The sequence below is a fragment of the Anastrepha ludens genome, chromosome 6 (assembly GCF_028408465.1).
Source record: "Anastrepha ludens isolate Willacy chromosome 6, idAnaLude1.1, whole genome shotgun sequence".
Classification (NCBI taxonomy): Eukaryota; Metazoa; Arthropoda; class Insecta; order Diptera; family Tephritidae; genus Anastrepha; species Anastrepha ludens.
The window spans coordinates 22,190,423-22,206,134 of NC_071502.1; the positions used below are offsets into that span (position 1 = coordinate 22,190,423).

Here is a 15,712-nt window from a genome sequence, read left to right on the forward strand (position 1 = left end):
TACTCATCAAAAGAAGGTTTTGTTATCAGTTTGGTGGGATTACATAGGAATTGTCTACTTTGAACTCTTACCACCGAAAGATCAATTCTGATGTCTATTTTGAACTCTTCCCACGTAACCGAACAATCAGTTCTGATGTCTACATTGAACAACTAACGAAATTAAACAATGCAGTTGAAGAAAAGTGGCCCGAATTGACAAATCGAAAAGGTATTGTATTTCAACTTGACGGTGCAAGGCCTCACACATCTTTGGCCACTCGGCAAAAATTATTGGAGCTTGGTTGGGATGTTTTGCCACATCCACCACATAGCCTGACCTAGCATCATCTGGGTACTTTTTGTATCGATCTTTACAAAGCTCCTTGAATGGTAAAAATTTCATTAATGATGATGATGTCAAATCGTACCTGATTCAGTTTTTTGCTAATAAAACCAGAAGTTTTCGGAACGTGGGATTTTGATGCTGCCTGAAAGATGGCAGAAGGTCATTTAATAAAATGGGCGATACATTACAGAATAAAGTTATTAAGTTCCATGAAAAAATTGTCTTTGATTTTCTAAAAGCAATCCGGAATTACTCAGTTGCCAACCCAATAGTTTTTGAAAAGCAGATCGTCCAAGGACTTAAATTTCTTTCGAAAATGCTTGTATCATATTTTGCAAACAATAACTGATTACTTGTTGCTTTAAATTTCTTGAGGTATTTATTTTAATGATTTTTTAATTCCTTGATTTACGTATTACGGCAAGGTGACTTATAACAGCGCTTCTGTTTTAAAGAAATATTATTAATGCAAAATTCATGCATGAAATTGATTTAAAATAAGAAAATCAACTGTGATTGCTCATAATGACATTTGTCGGATATGGTTTTCAAAAAATTTCCGCTTTGTATTATCATTTACGTTCTTATCATTTTAAGTTTTCAAACCTTGTAAAGAACTCACGTTACTAGAACCTTTCTTCAGTTCAGTCACTAACTTAATTTGTATTTTTAATTTTTATTTGTATTACTTGTTTATCCTATTTGCGGTGAAACATTAGCAATTAAAATTGTATTTAGGTCTGCCGCATTCATTTGTTTACCCATCTAATCGATCGACGATTTATTTTATTTACATTTATTTTCTCTGTTTATATGCATTTCTGTTTACCGCAAATAAAATGTTTACACGTGAACTCAATTTTATTACAAATTGGTGTTAAAATTTATATGTACTCTCGTGTGAATCCATTCTCTATGCCGTGTACATTTGCGGCTTTAACAAACAAGAGCTTAATTGCTGTTTACCTCAACTCTAAAGCGATTTAGGAAAATTCTAAGATAATTTAATTTTTGTTTTCTTTTTTCTAGTTTTACGGGATCTGAGCAAAAAATATAGAAAACATGAAATAGTCAATAAAAAATAGAACAAAAAATGTTTTGTGGTTGAATATGATGAAATCAATTTTACTTTAATAATCATTTTAGTTTAACTACTTGCGGTTGCGTTAGGTAAAGTCACGATGAGCAAAGCTAAACGGTATTCTCTCACTCTATCGTTGTTCTGCGGCTGTCGTAGCCACCAAATTATAGAACGAGTGTTTTCTAATAGCGGTCACCCCTCGGCAGTCAAAGCCAAACCTCCGAGTGTAATTCTGCCATGGAAAAGCTTCAGCGTCGTAAAACTGTAGGTCCCTTTAATTGTGGAACAACATCAAGACATACGACACAAATAGGAGGAGGAGCTCGGCTAAGTGCCCAAAACGGGTGCAAGCACCAATTATAAAGGCTGATCAGATTGATGGTACTTTCTTTAATAGCATTTTTTTGACAGATCATGCCGAAGAGCAGCCAGAAGCCATTCAGCAACAGCCATTATATCTTTTGAAACCAACTATTTTGTGCGACCTATGGTCTGGAGGAATTATTAGCCCACATTTCTTCAAAGAGGCTGGCGCCAATGTGACAGTGAATGGCGTATATACCAAAATATGTGATCAACAGGGACCTTAATATCGACACAATAGATGACACAATTAGAAAACACAGCATCAAGTACATACGAGGGGGGTTCAACCCGTGTTAGAACTAAAGAACCATTTTTTCAAAAAAAAAAAAATTTTTTTTGTTTTGAACATAGTCCCCGTTTAGAAAAATACACCTCTCGCAACGCGTCGTCCATTTTGTAATCCCTCCAAAAATAGGACTTATCGAACTCTCCAAAACACACCTCTGTCTCGGCGATGACTTACTCGTTTAACCAATTTTTTTTTTCCCGCGAGCCATTTTTCCTGTTAGGGAACAAGAAAAAGGCACAGGGAGCCAGATTGGGTAAATACGGGGGGTGCGGCAGTAATTCATAACACAATTCACACAGTTTGCGGCGAAAACTCTGGATAAAAGTGCTGGTGCGTTATGGTAGTGAAACAACACCTTCTTTTTCGCCAAATGCGGCCGTGTCTCCATGAATTTTTTGTGAAAGCTGTCCAATAACTCACTGCAGTATTGTGTAGTGATCGTTCTTCCTTTTTCTGAAAAATCCATGAGGATGACGCCGTTCGCATCCCAAAAAATCGTCACCATGACCTCTCCATCATATGAGGGACTGTCTTCACCTTCATTGGAGTAGATTCACCGAGAGAAATCTATTGTATTTATTGTTGCTTAGTTTTTGGTGTGTAATGATGAATCCAGGTTCCATCAGCAGTCTCAATTCGATGGAAAAATTCCTTCGGATCTCGTTTAAATTGCACCCAACACTGCTTCGAAGTTAACAGCCGCATCCGCTTGTTGTTGCTTGTGAGTGATCGCGGCCCCTAGCTGGCCGACAATTTTTTTATCGCCAACTTATTTTGAAAAATATCAATTGCCGTTCCAGTTGACACACCCATGACCTCTCTTCCTTCGCACACTTTCGGTCGTCGATCAGCAAGAATCATGCCCTGGTCTTTTTGAATGATTTCTTCGGTAACCACGTCTGCTTGGCGTCCTGGTCGCTCCTCATCGAGAACGAATGTTCGCTCACGTTTGAATTCGTTGAACCGATATCTAACTGTAGTCATAGACAGCATCCAACTTTGCTTATATCTCTTCGCATTTTTTCTTATCCAAAAACAAAAAACGAATGGCCGAACGATGCTGCTCTTTTTCCATCTTAGCGAAAATCACTAACCACGTCTTATTATTATTACTGATTAGCTGTTTGTGCACTGCGACCTGAAGAGATCTATTGTGCAGCCATGTAGCCTACTCAAACAGTTTCAGGCTGTTAATAAATCCCAAAACTGCTGTACAATTAATTTCTGCCAGGAAGTTTTTATCTATAACCCCATTTCCCAGGTAATTTAGTCTGCGTCGCACCTCTACTGGGCTGTCGCATAGAGGTTCTGCTGTTCCTTGTGCCTCTTTGCAGAGCCTATAGGAATCGTTTTCTATCGCACTTATCTTTTTCATGTCATAATTAAGTTTGCGGTGTTCTGTTAGTAGTTCAGTGTAAAGTTTTACGTCCTTTCTGCTTAGGTTAAGGATTGCTTTTGCCTTTATCGGTTCTGGATCTATGAGTCTTTTCGATTGCCGCATATCCGATTGGGCTCTCTAGTAATCGATTAAGCCTCGTTGTTCCTGCTCACGCGGAAAGGCACTTTTGAAGCTGTTATTTACCCCGAGAAAGATTCAGGACCTATGAATAGAGTGTTTGACCTCTTTCCCGCTTAAGTGTCTGCAATTGCATTCCCTTCGTGCGCCTCATGTCCCCGAACCCACATCAAGGTAACAAAGTTGCTTCATGCAGGGCCTTAGGGATTTTAAAACGTTCCCAAACCAACCTTGATTGGAATGAGAAGCTATCCAGCGATTTTAGAGCTGCTTGAATGTCAGAGAAAATGTTAATATTGGCATCGCGCCTCTCTGTAGAAATTCTCTCATCTTCTCACGTCTTACTCGAATAGCTGCCAAATCCAAGCGAACCTATCACTCAGTCTGAAAATTATTTTACGGTCGTTTGATAGATAGAAGCACACGATGCTAATACCAACTTCCCTCAGCAACGCCCGCTGTCATTCAAAACGAATACTTATTGAACTTCCTTTGTACAGTGACTGAGAAATGCGCAAACTACCGAAATCGGAGAAGGTAGGCGAATAGAGATTAAAATTGTGAAACAAAATTTAACGTTTCTTCAATCTAGAAATGGCGAGAGAACACAGACTTATAATACTACTAATACTTTCAAAACAATCACCTAATGCTGGACAGCGCGGGGAAATTGCTTGAGAAACTCATACAGCGCAGACTTGCAGAGTCTGCTGATACTGCAGGAGGATTATCAGCAAGGCAATACGGTTTCCGACGCGGGAAATCAATCATTGGCGCAATAGAGCAGGTGGCAAGCAGCGCCCAACGCAGACGCCACTACCCGAACCGCATCACCGTCCTGGCAACGCTTGATATACGAAACGCCTTTAATAGCCTACGAGGGATAGACATACGACACACCAGATGGTCAAAAGCGATAACGTCTGGCGCAGCTCAAGTATCTATTCTCGGCGCCGATCTCTGGAATCTGAGCTACGATGAGATATTGAGTATAGAAATGCCAGGAGGTATATATCTAGTGGTATACGCGGACGATATAGCGGCGGTCATACCAGCTCGGGACATTGAGGGCGCTAGAAGGAAGCTGAACCAAATAATGATAAGGACGCAAATATGGCTTGAGGACGATGACCTGGAATTCGCCAAACATAAAACCGAAGTCATCCTTATGACACGAGGCCACATGCCACTCGAGGTCAGCATGCAAATAGGCGACACGTCTTTAGGGACCCAAAAAGTACTGAACTACTTAGGTATTCAATTTGACCGCAGGCTTACTTGCAAGGCTGAGATACGGCATGCGGCTACCAAAGCAGCAAAGGTCACGGGTATGCTAAGTAGATTAATGACAAACATCGGTGGGCCAACACAGAGCAAAAGAAAGCTAATTATGGCAGCCACAAGCTCAATTCTCCTGTACGGCAGCGAAGTATAGGGAATTGAGCTAAAATGCAAAGCCAATCGCAAAGTACTGGAGGCTGTGCAACGATCAGCGGCATTCTGAGTTGCCTCAGCCTACCGCACTGTCTCAGACGCAGCAAGTTTCGTGGTCAGCGGGCAGATACCCGTCGACCTCGTGGTCCGGGAACGAATGGATGCGTGGGACCCCAAGAAGAAACACGTCATCACTAGCCTCTCAGAACGGAGATGCCAAACCATGCTGCGGTGATTAAGCCGATGGGACACTGAACAGAGTGGCAGATGGACGGCGAAACTTATTCCATCACTTGAAAAATGGGTCCAAAGGAACTTCGGGGAAGTGAACTACTTCTTAACTCAGTTCCTCTCGGGCCAGGGATTCTCCCGGAGATACCTATACCGCATGGGCTAGGTAATGGAGTCCAAGTGCATTTACTGCGAAGCACCGAACAGTGGCGCTAAACACATGTCTTTTAGTTGTAGCAAACAGCTCGCGGAAAGAAATGCTCTGAAGGAGCAGATTGGCGACATCGCACCGAGCAACATAATCAGCAAAATGCTCGAACGCGAGGGAAGCTGGAACGCGGTAAAGAAATACATCGACAACGGACTACGGAAAAAAAAGATTGACCTCGACACAGTGCATTAAAGCGAAGCCGCATAGATAGAGACACAAGAAGACCAGCCTATGGCATGAAAGCTAGCTACAAATATGGTGGACCCAGACAAATATGCTGGATCCTTTGTGGATACCCGTCTGGGCCCTCCCGAAGTAGTATAGAAAGCAGTTCGGGAAGAGTGTCTCAACAGAAGCAGAGGAGGGGTCGTTTTAGTGGGCACACCACACGACGCAGTATACCACGGTAGCTGTAAGTGTGAAGGCTTTTTGAATTATACCTCATCCACAAAAAAAAAAAAAAAAAAAAAATCACCTAAACTTAACAGATTGTAAAAATGGGGGAAAAAAAATAAAGATAAAAAAAATATTGAATCGTAGAGTTCGTTAGCCAATTAGCCTTCGTCAAAAAGAAGCTTTCACTTAGACAATTCCGTAAACATTCAGGCTTCTTAGTGCCTGGTGCAAGGGCGAAAATAGGGAGAATATAATGAATGCAGGCAGTGGTTGCGCAGAGACTTATACTCGGAGCGTAAAATCTGTGAGGTGAAAGTGAAAGGAAGAGGAAAAGGCGTAAGCTTTAACCAATACTCCCGCCCTGCTATTTGCCTAACAAACCTGCGAGGGTTTAGCAGCAGCACTAAAACTCGTATATGTCAAGGAAAATATGGCCAACAATATTGTAAGTGCCACATAGCGCGGCAACGTAGTTCCATAAGCCATTTGAATTGATGGCTTAAACACATTTGTAGGAAAGTTAAAAAGCAGTAGTGGCACGTTGTGACACTTAAATAAAACAAGGTTACTTTTGCTATTGCCGCTGTTGTTGTTGTTATCTTGCAACATTACTTTGCGGCCATAAAGGCCACTACGGAGCGCTTCGACGCCATGTTGTCGCAAGTCGCAAGTTAGTTACATCTATGCAGCGCAATAAATGTTGACTTTCATGTGCTGCTCCAGCGTGGCAAAATGCTGTGAAATAAATATTTATACCCCGTTTTTGTGTGTGTATGTTTGTATGTATGCACTTGCGTATATTGCAACTGGTGTTGCTAATGAAAATAATATTTTTAACCCAGTTCAGGAGTGCGGAGTGAAGTGCTGCGCCGAAGGTGTTGACGATAAGTAACGACATAGCTGTAAATAGAAGTACTGTGTAGATGTGGCAGTAATGGCACGAATGCGGATGCCGCGCAACTAAGATAAGGCAGCAGATAGAAACATAAAATAAAGGCAACAAGATGAATAATAATATCAAAAGCGTTGTTGTTGTTGTTGAACTAGTAACTGCAGTAGCAAAGAAATATCACTTACGATATGCTCTGTGGCATGCAACAAGCACAAATGTAATAACAAGATGTAGATTTATGGCGCAGTGGCATTTTTCTTAACTGCATTTTTGCGCCTGACATTCGTACATCAAGCAGGCGTCGGGAGTTATAACGGGGAAAATATTCTCTCTTTGCGGAAAATAATAAGGTCGAAAAATGTATGTAAATTTAGCCTTTTAACCCGCTTATGCGCAATTTTTTTTTATTTTATTAAAAATATATATTTTTTTTCCTTCTTCACTTCTCTTGGGAGCGTAGGGCCTCGACAGTCTTCCGTTGGTTTTGTTCATATAAAGGGTGGTTAAATTTAAAGGGCCAATGTTGAATATGAACCACACCTAACCGTCAACGACACCGATAGACTTCTTTCTTCGGGGTTATTTGAAAGAAAAGGTGTACTCGACGTACACAATTCAAGAGCTAAAGGATGAGATAATTCGGCACATTAACGGCATAGAACCTCAATTATGCCTCAGCGTCATCGAGTATTTGGACCATCGGATGGAGGTGTGCCGCCGAGGCCGCGGCGGCCATTTGGCCAATATTTTATTCTGTACGTAATTGAGTCATACCAATTGTATCATAATAAAGAGAAATGGTAATAATTTCTTAAATAAATTGTATTTTATTCAAAACCAACACCGGCCCTTAAAGCTTAATCACCCTTTATTTGATTTCTGACAGGGTAGGTGATTAGCCTGCCGCTACCAGCCCTAAGTGTTGGAAATACCCGCCTGCCGTTGCTTAGGGCAAACCTCTGGCTGCTTGGAGCGCCATCTGTGTTTCACATTTTTCTGCTAGAAGGATCGCACAGATGGTTGAGGACTTCGCTAAACTTGGTGTGTCTGCGCTATTAACGTGGTTGTCCGCTTCCTCTTGCTGGCGTCACTGATGCAGTATGCAACTGTGTGTTTTTCTTAGTTTTTCGCTTGTTTTAGCAGCCACAGTGACTTTTGTGCGGGAGTAAGGATGGAGAGGATAAGTTTTTAGGGTTGAGGAATGATATTTTTTTGTTTTTATTAGAAAGAGGGAAAGTAGGTAAATTTGGAAAATTGCGAGCGCCGTGATTTACATGGGATTCGAACCCACAACCTCTATGGATGGCAGGCTAATGCACTTACGCTCGACCAGCGAGGCCGCCAAAGATTTTGTTTAGATTTACATTAATTTGACCATTTCTGCAGTGTTTTTTTTAACGAAAGATGGTAAATACAGCAATGAAAAATACTAATAAAATACCAGAACCGGTTGATTTTGAATTGAAAAGTTTGAAATTATCAGTGAGAAGTGACTTGCAATAAAAAATATTTTTTTACGAATTTACCTGCAAATTACAGTTTTGCCACCGGTTGAGAAAATTGAGGCCAACACTTACTACTGGAAGTATAGGGTCTGGCACTGGAAGTATAATCAATAAAAATACCATAAATTTAATTTGGAAAACTAATTTTATTTAACTCAAAGTAAAAAATGTGTGGAAATAATACAGAATTAAAGATCATTTACTTTTGCTCTATATGACCACAGTTTGCCTTGACTATGGCCTTGAGACGGTCCAGAAACGAATCGCCAGCTGCCCGAATGTGACTTGCAGGTATTTTGGCTCACCCACGGAAAATGGCTTTTTTCAACGTCTCGAGACTGGTGAATCTTTTAGTTCAGACTTTGCTCTCCAAAATGGCCCAAAGCGAATAGTCCGCCAGACTGGCGTCTGGTGAATTTCATAACCATTGTGTGCGCGTTATGAAGTTCGGAACATTGTTTTTAGCCATTCTGGGTTCACTCGAGCTTTGTGAGATGGTGCCGAGTAATATTGAAACGTCCATGGTCTGCCATGTTGACTGCCCACGTCTTCAAAGCAACGCCGAGAATACTTTCCCTATAATATTTCGCATTTACCTTGGCGCCACGCTCGATGAAAACGATTCGAGAGCGCCCATCTGCGGTTTCGGCGACCCAAACTATTACCTGTGGCGGATGCTGCCTCCAGGTGATCAATCGATGGCTCAAATTCTCGTATGAACGGTCAGTCAAATAAACCCTGTTATTTTGGGAGCTTATGATTTGCTCAAGAGGAATTTTCTTGAGGAATTTTCTCGTCGGAAAACTCAATGTTTGGAAATTGACCGCTTTCGGCCAAACGAAGCAACTCCTTCGCTCTCTCAAGTCTGTCTTGTTGCTGCTTTGGTGTGAGATCATTCGCCTTTTGGATCTTGTAAGGCTTGACTTTGAGATCATTTTTCAGAATGCGGCGGATGCTATGGTCAGATATTTTCAGTTCGTTCGCCATTTGATTGGCACTTTGTCCGGGATCTTGTTCCAGTCGCTTCTCCACTTTTTGAACCATTTCACGCGTCGTTGCAGTCTTTTGATGACCACCGCCATGACGTTTCGCGATGCTACCAGAATCATTGTAACGAGTAATGGGGCGATAAATAAACACTTTATTTGCGTTAAGATGCTCGAGCTCACGAACAATCGCCTGTTGTGATTTTCTTTCGCATTTACTCTCGACAAAATGCTTCCGCGCGCTTGTGAACAATACTCTGGAGTGTCATTTAGCGAGCTGCGCGAGCAATTAGAAGTTGGTTACACTTCGAGTGCCGGACCCTATATGGTATACTATGAGTATTTGAGTATTTTTGTTGAACATCTTCACCTTTTTTTAAAGTGGCCAATTTTTGGTTATGTGCATTCTCGTCGGTAAATCTGTGTACCTGTGTCCACAATAATAGGAGCGCGACATATTGCAAAGCTGTGAATTTTTATTTACTGTTTATTGAAGTATTTTTTTTTTAATTCGGAATAGTTAGAAAAGTTGTGGGTATGCAATTTTGCACCCCATTCAAATAAGTAAATATTGGAATTTTCGCAGACAGTTTTCCAAAAAAAAAGAAATTTCGATCAAATTTCCTTGACATTTTTGTTTCTTTTAAATAGTTGTAATTAAAAAAAAAAAATCCTTCGTCCAAGCACGAGTAAATTGTACCTCGAACACCTGCGTAAAATTTCATCAAGATCGGTTGAGTAGTGTTCGAGAACATTTCACAACCGACTTTGAAAACACGATTCCGAGAAAAACGCGTTTAAAGTTTTGAGTAGCAATAAAAGTGGCTTGGAGCGCACACATTTCAAAGGCTGTATCTCCGAAACTATCATTCGAATCGACTTAAAAATTTAGGATAATATTTTTGAGATGTTGTAAAAATAAATGAGCCAAAAAAAAAAATCGATTTTTTGAACCCACGAAACCCATGTAACCCCTTAAAAGAAATTATACGCGTTATACGTTCCACACGCTTGTAGCGCTAAGTACTTGGGCATTAGCTAGACGCCAAGCTTAAATGGAAGGGACAGATTAACATTAAAATAGTTGAGATGAATATGGAAGAAAAAAAAAACATAATTGGCTTGTCGGCAGAAACTCAAATTACTTTACAATCAGACTGTTAAATCTGCATGGATCTCTGGCGTCCAGATGTGGGGATGCACAGGGAAAAGTAATGTTGAGATGATAGAACGCTTTTAAAATAAGGTGTTCCGTAATATCCTTGAATCACCTTGGTTTGCTCGGAATGATGGCATACACAGAGATCTGCAGGTGAGTGTCTCAACAAACTCCTCTGAGTAGGTCGACGTTTTTTAGGAATCTATACATTGTTCTTGCGTTTTTTTCAGATGGGTTCATAAGAAGTGAGGTGGGGTCAGTTCTAACGAAATTCTGTTGCCTTTTGCCATCGAGTTCTGGTCAGAAAGCAATTAGATGGAGAACGCTTGTTGAAGCATTACAAAAGGGACTAAGGTTGGTCCGGCCTCTTTCTGGGAGTTGAACAGGTGTGAGTATTGTGTGTGCGCTTCGGAGGCGTATAAAAGGTGTGAGAAGGTTTGTTGGTATGGACGAAGGGTAGGCAGGTTTGGTGCGGGTTGGGCTGATTCTGGAGTAATAATGGTTGTAATTTATCCAATCAAGCGCCAGTTTGGTGTACTTTGTTTGGTTACCTAGGCGATATATGTCACTCTTGATGAAGAGGCTGAATGTGATTGTCGGGATGAGTCACAGTCGGGATGAAAGTGGTGTCCTTGGGAATTTTGTTTGCGTAGGTATCGCCGCCAATGCCGGTGTGGTTTGGTACCCACATTATCTCTATCTTATTTGGGTAGGAGATGAGATTGTCTTTAATGCAGCTGGTGATGTTATTGGTGTTATTGCAGTAATTGATGGTATGAAAGCAGGATTGCCTATCGGTACAAATTATGTATTTTCCTGTATTTTTAGTAGCCTGTTGGACAGCGTGCAATATTGCGATGAAAAAAACAATTATTTCAACTAATGGTCTATTTATAAGTTCGTGCGGTTTTACAACAGATGGCGTAACTTGATTATTATTCCATCGATCCACATTTCCAAACATTCATTGGAGAGCTACTGTCGTAAGGCACAAACGTCAGTATAAGTTTTTTATTTGAAGCGTAAACAACAATATTTTTACCACACTTGAAAATGTCGAATTTCGTGCCAAATAATGTGTTTTTGCGGGGAATTCTTCTTCATTATTTTAATATGAAGAAAAAAGCAGCCGAAAGTCATCGTATCTTGGTGGAAGTTTATGGTGAGCATGCTCTATCTGAGCGAACGTGCCAGAAGTGGTTTGCACGCTTTAAAAGTGGTGATTTTGGCTTGGAAGACGAAGAACGCGAGGGTGCGCCGCCAAAGTTCATGGATACCGAATTGGAGGAATTGCTCGATCAAGATCCGGCTCAAACGCAAGAAGAGGTTGCAAAAACTTTGGGAGTTGATCAATCAACCATTTCCAAACGTTTAAAAGCCATGGGAATGATCCGAAAGGTAGGCCATTGGGTGCCGTATGAATTGAAGCCAAGAGACGTTGAACGCCGTTTTATGGCATGCGAACAACTGCTTCAACGGCACAAAAGAAAGGGTTTTTTGCATCGAATTGTGACTGGCGATGAAAAGTGGGTCCATTACGACAATCCAAAACGTCGGGCAACGTATGGATACCCTGGCCATGCTTCAACATCGACGTCGGCGCAGAATATTCATGGCCTGAAGGTTATGCTGTGTATCTGGTGGGACCAGCTGGGTGTTGTGTATTATGAGCTACTGAAACCGAATGAAACGATTACGGGGGATGTCTACCGACGACAATTGATGCGTTTGAGCCGAGCACTGCGAGAAAAACGGCCGCAATACGCCGATAGACACGACAAAGTTATTTTGCAACATGACAATGCTCGGCCACATGTTGCACAAGTGGTCAAAACATACTTAGAAACGCTCAAATGGGATGTCCTACCCCACCCGCTGTATAGTCCAGACCTTGCGCCATCCGATTACTATCTCTTCCGATCGATGCAACATGGCCTGGCTGACCAGCACTTCCGTAATTACGATGAAGTCAAAAAATGGATCGATTCGTGGATTGCGGCAAAACCGACCGAATTTTTCACAAAGGGAATCCGTGAATTGCCAGAAAGATGGGAAAAAGTAGTAGTAAGCGATGGACAATATTTTGAATATTAAATTTGTAACCATTTTACGTCAATAAAGTTTCAAATTTCGAAAAAAAACCGCACGAACTTATTCATAGTCCTATATAATTCTGTTTTGTATTATCATTATAAGTTCTCAAGCTCTTAAAAAACCACTCCATATATTTATAAGATTATAATTCATACTCATTCTTTACACTTGATTAGTACACACATGATCCATGAGGATTAACTGAAGAAAAGCTCATTGCCAGCTCGAATCCTTTAATATCAATGCAGAGCTCAAAACTGGTCAGCACGACCACTGATTTCTCGGCTGGGGTTATATACATAGAAAATTTGCATTAGTAATAAATGACTAAACACGCATTTAGATATGCATACATACATTTATGTAAGTAAAAACACATATGTACATATGAGTATATTTTTTAGAAACATTGAAGGTACTGCACATGGCATTTTTTGCCGTTTATGTTTCTGCTCTTCTTTCGCTGTCGGAGCGAAAGGGCGAAATGTGTTGAAATGTTCACTAACATGAGGAAAATGACAAATGTTTGCCTTGATTGTCTGCAAAATATTCGCAATATATTATATTTTATAAAATTTTTTTTTCATTTTCTCTTTTGTATTTGCTTTTTAGTTTGCATATTCATTTCGCATGAGTAAATTTAGTTTTAGGTATTTTTGTTCTGTGTATTAAAATGGTAAAAGTCATATGGCAGCGTACTTGACAGGCTTGGAAATGTCAAGGACAGGAACAGGTGTGAAATACTAGGAGTGGAATTCCTTCTACCGAGAGTTGACGTAGAAGTCTGAAAATAAGAGTTTTATAAATATTTTCTCAAAGTGACTGAAACGAAATGGCATACGATTTACTAAGCAACGTGCAGAAAGGGAAATCCGATATTATACCTTGTGGAATATTTTCTATTTTCTATTTTCCATATTTTTATTTATTTATTCTGAGTAAATCTAGAAATAAATATGACAAGTAGCGCCAGTCGCCGTCTTGTTGAAACCAAATGTTGTGGAGATCACGGGCGTCGTGAAGTCGCTTGTCATGATGCGTAAATGTTCGCCATTCACTGTTGTATTGGCGCCAGCCTCTTCTTTGAAGAAATATGAGCCGATGATTCCTCTAGCTCTTAGGCCGCACCAAACGGTTGTTTTGAATGGATGTGATGACTGTTCTTCAATGGCTGCGGCCCAAATACGAAAATTTTGCTTACTGACGTAGCCAGAAAATGGGCTTCATCGCTGAACAAAATTCGGGCCATAAGTTGGCCTAAGCGCGCGATGAACACTTTCCACAGAGCGTCGATTTTCACAAAGAGCGATTTGCAGACATTTTAGAGTCGTAAGTCTTTCCATGATAAAATGTCAATGAATACTGAAAAATATTATGTATTTAGTTTGACAGTAGTCACGCGTGATATGCCAAAATAACCCTGTTGGAAAGGTTACCTCCAACCCGACCACCCTTTAGTATTTTCAGGATCCATGGAAAACATGGTTTGAACGAAGTTTTTTTTGTTTTAAATAAATCATAGGTTATCATGTTTTTGGAGATTTGTGAAGGGTAATTTAAAGAGGAGATTAAATAAATATTATATATTACGAGTATATTATAAGCCGAATTCAATACTTTTCAAACTAAACAACAACAATTTAAAAAAAATATATCGAATTAAATATGTTAATTAAAGTTTTGCTCATTCTATGAAACCGCAAATTAAATTTAGTTATTAACTATATTTTTTTTAGTTTAAACTAGGTGGCAACACCATTTACAAATTTTATTGTTTATACCTTAGCATTGATTTATATTTTCATACATTTAATATTTCGTTCTAGGCAATTTCTTAGTTTCTAAAAAAGATTGTGTGGCAACACCCAACTAAAATATATTTTTTAAGCGGGCTTAAAAATTGATCACTGAAACCGAGATTTTCGTATTTCACTAAAATATGTGATAAGCTGGTAGGTCTACAATAAAATACAGGTGGCAACACTAAGAAAATGCTTTTCGGAATAGAGTTTTCTTTAAAAAATTAGTTTGATATTGGACTTGTTATTTTTTATTAAAATATATTTGTTTAAGTAAAAAACAGGTGGCAACATTAAAAAGAGCTTTCCGGAATAGATTTTTTTAAATTTACTTGATACTTGCTATTTTTAAATAAAATAATTTTTTTAATAAAAACAGGTGGCAACGCTAAAAAATTCGTTTCGGAATAGATTTTTTCTAAATAAATTAGCCTGATGCTTATGCTATAGTGCTTGGTATTTTTCAATGAAATACTGTTTTTTCTGTAAAACATGTGGCAACACTGGAAAAATGCATTTCAGACTACATTTGTCTTAAAAAAATTAGGTTGATGCTTTTGCTGTAATACTTGGTATTTTTTAATGAAATACTGGTTTTTCTATAAAAACAGGTGGCAACACTGGAAAAATGCATTTCAGACTACATTTGTCTTAAATAAATTAGGTTGATGCTTTTGCTGTAATACTTGGTATTTTCTAATGAAATACTGTTTTTTCTATAAAAACAGGTGGCAACACTAAAAATGCATTTCGGAATACAGTTTTCTTAAAAAGATTTGCTTGATACTTATACTGCAATCCTTGCTATTTTTTAATAAAACAATTTTTTTTAATAAAAATAGATGTCAACAGTTAAAAACTGCTTTTCGGAATAGTTTTTTTTTATATTTACTTGTCACTTTTGCTGTAATACTTGTTATTATGTAATAAAATAAAAAAAACAGGTGGCAACACTAAACAATTATTTTCGGAATTTGTTTTAATTTATCTAATACTTATGCTGCAATATTTCCTATTTTTTAATAAAATTCTTATATAAAATATTATTAATAAAAACAGGTGGCAGCACTAAAAAAATTATTTTCGGTATTTTTTTTAATTTACTTTCATATGCTTGATACTTGTTATTTTTTAATTAAATACTTTTTTTTTCAACAACAGTTGGCAACCCTAAAAAATGCTATTCGGAATATATTTTCTTAAATTTGCTTGCTACTTATGCGGTAATACATAGTTTTAAATAAAATAATTTTTTTAATAAAAACCCCCTATTAAAACGGGTGTTACACTCAAGCCATCTACCATGCAGAGGCTTTCCAATGGTGTAAAATTGTAAGAATATTATAATAATCATATTGTAATACTTTTATAGAAAAAAGTTAAACAAAACTTCTGAACATTTTGTAATATATTGCGTTACTATTGT

The 15,712-nt window shown here is 38.9% G+C and overlaps 1 protein-coding gene across 9 annotated transcripts in view; it reads left to right on the top strand.

The window, feature by feature from the left end:
- The window catches only part of LOC128866713 (uncharacterized), a 276,476-nt gene that overhangs the window by 57,746 nt on the left and 203,018 nt on the right, over window positions 1-15,712 (top strand). The window lies entirely within an intron of this gene.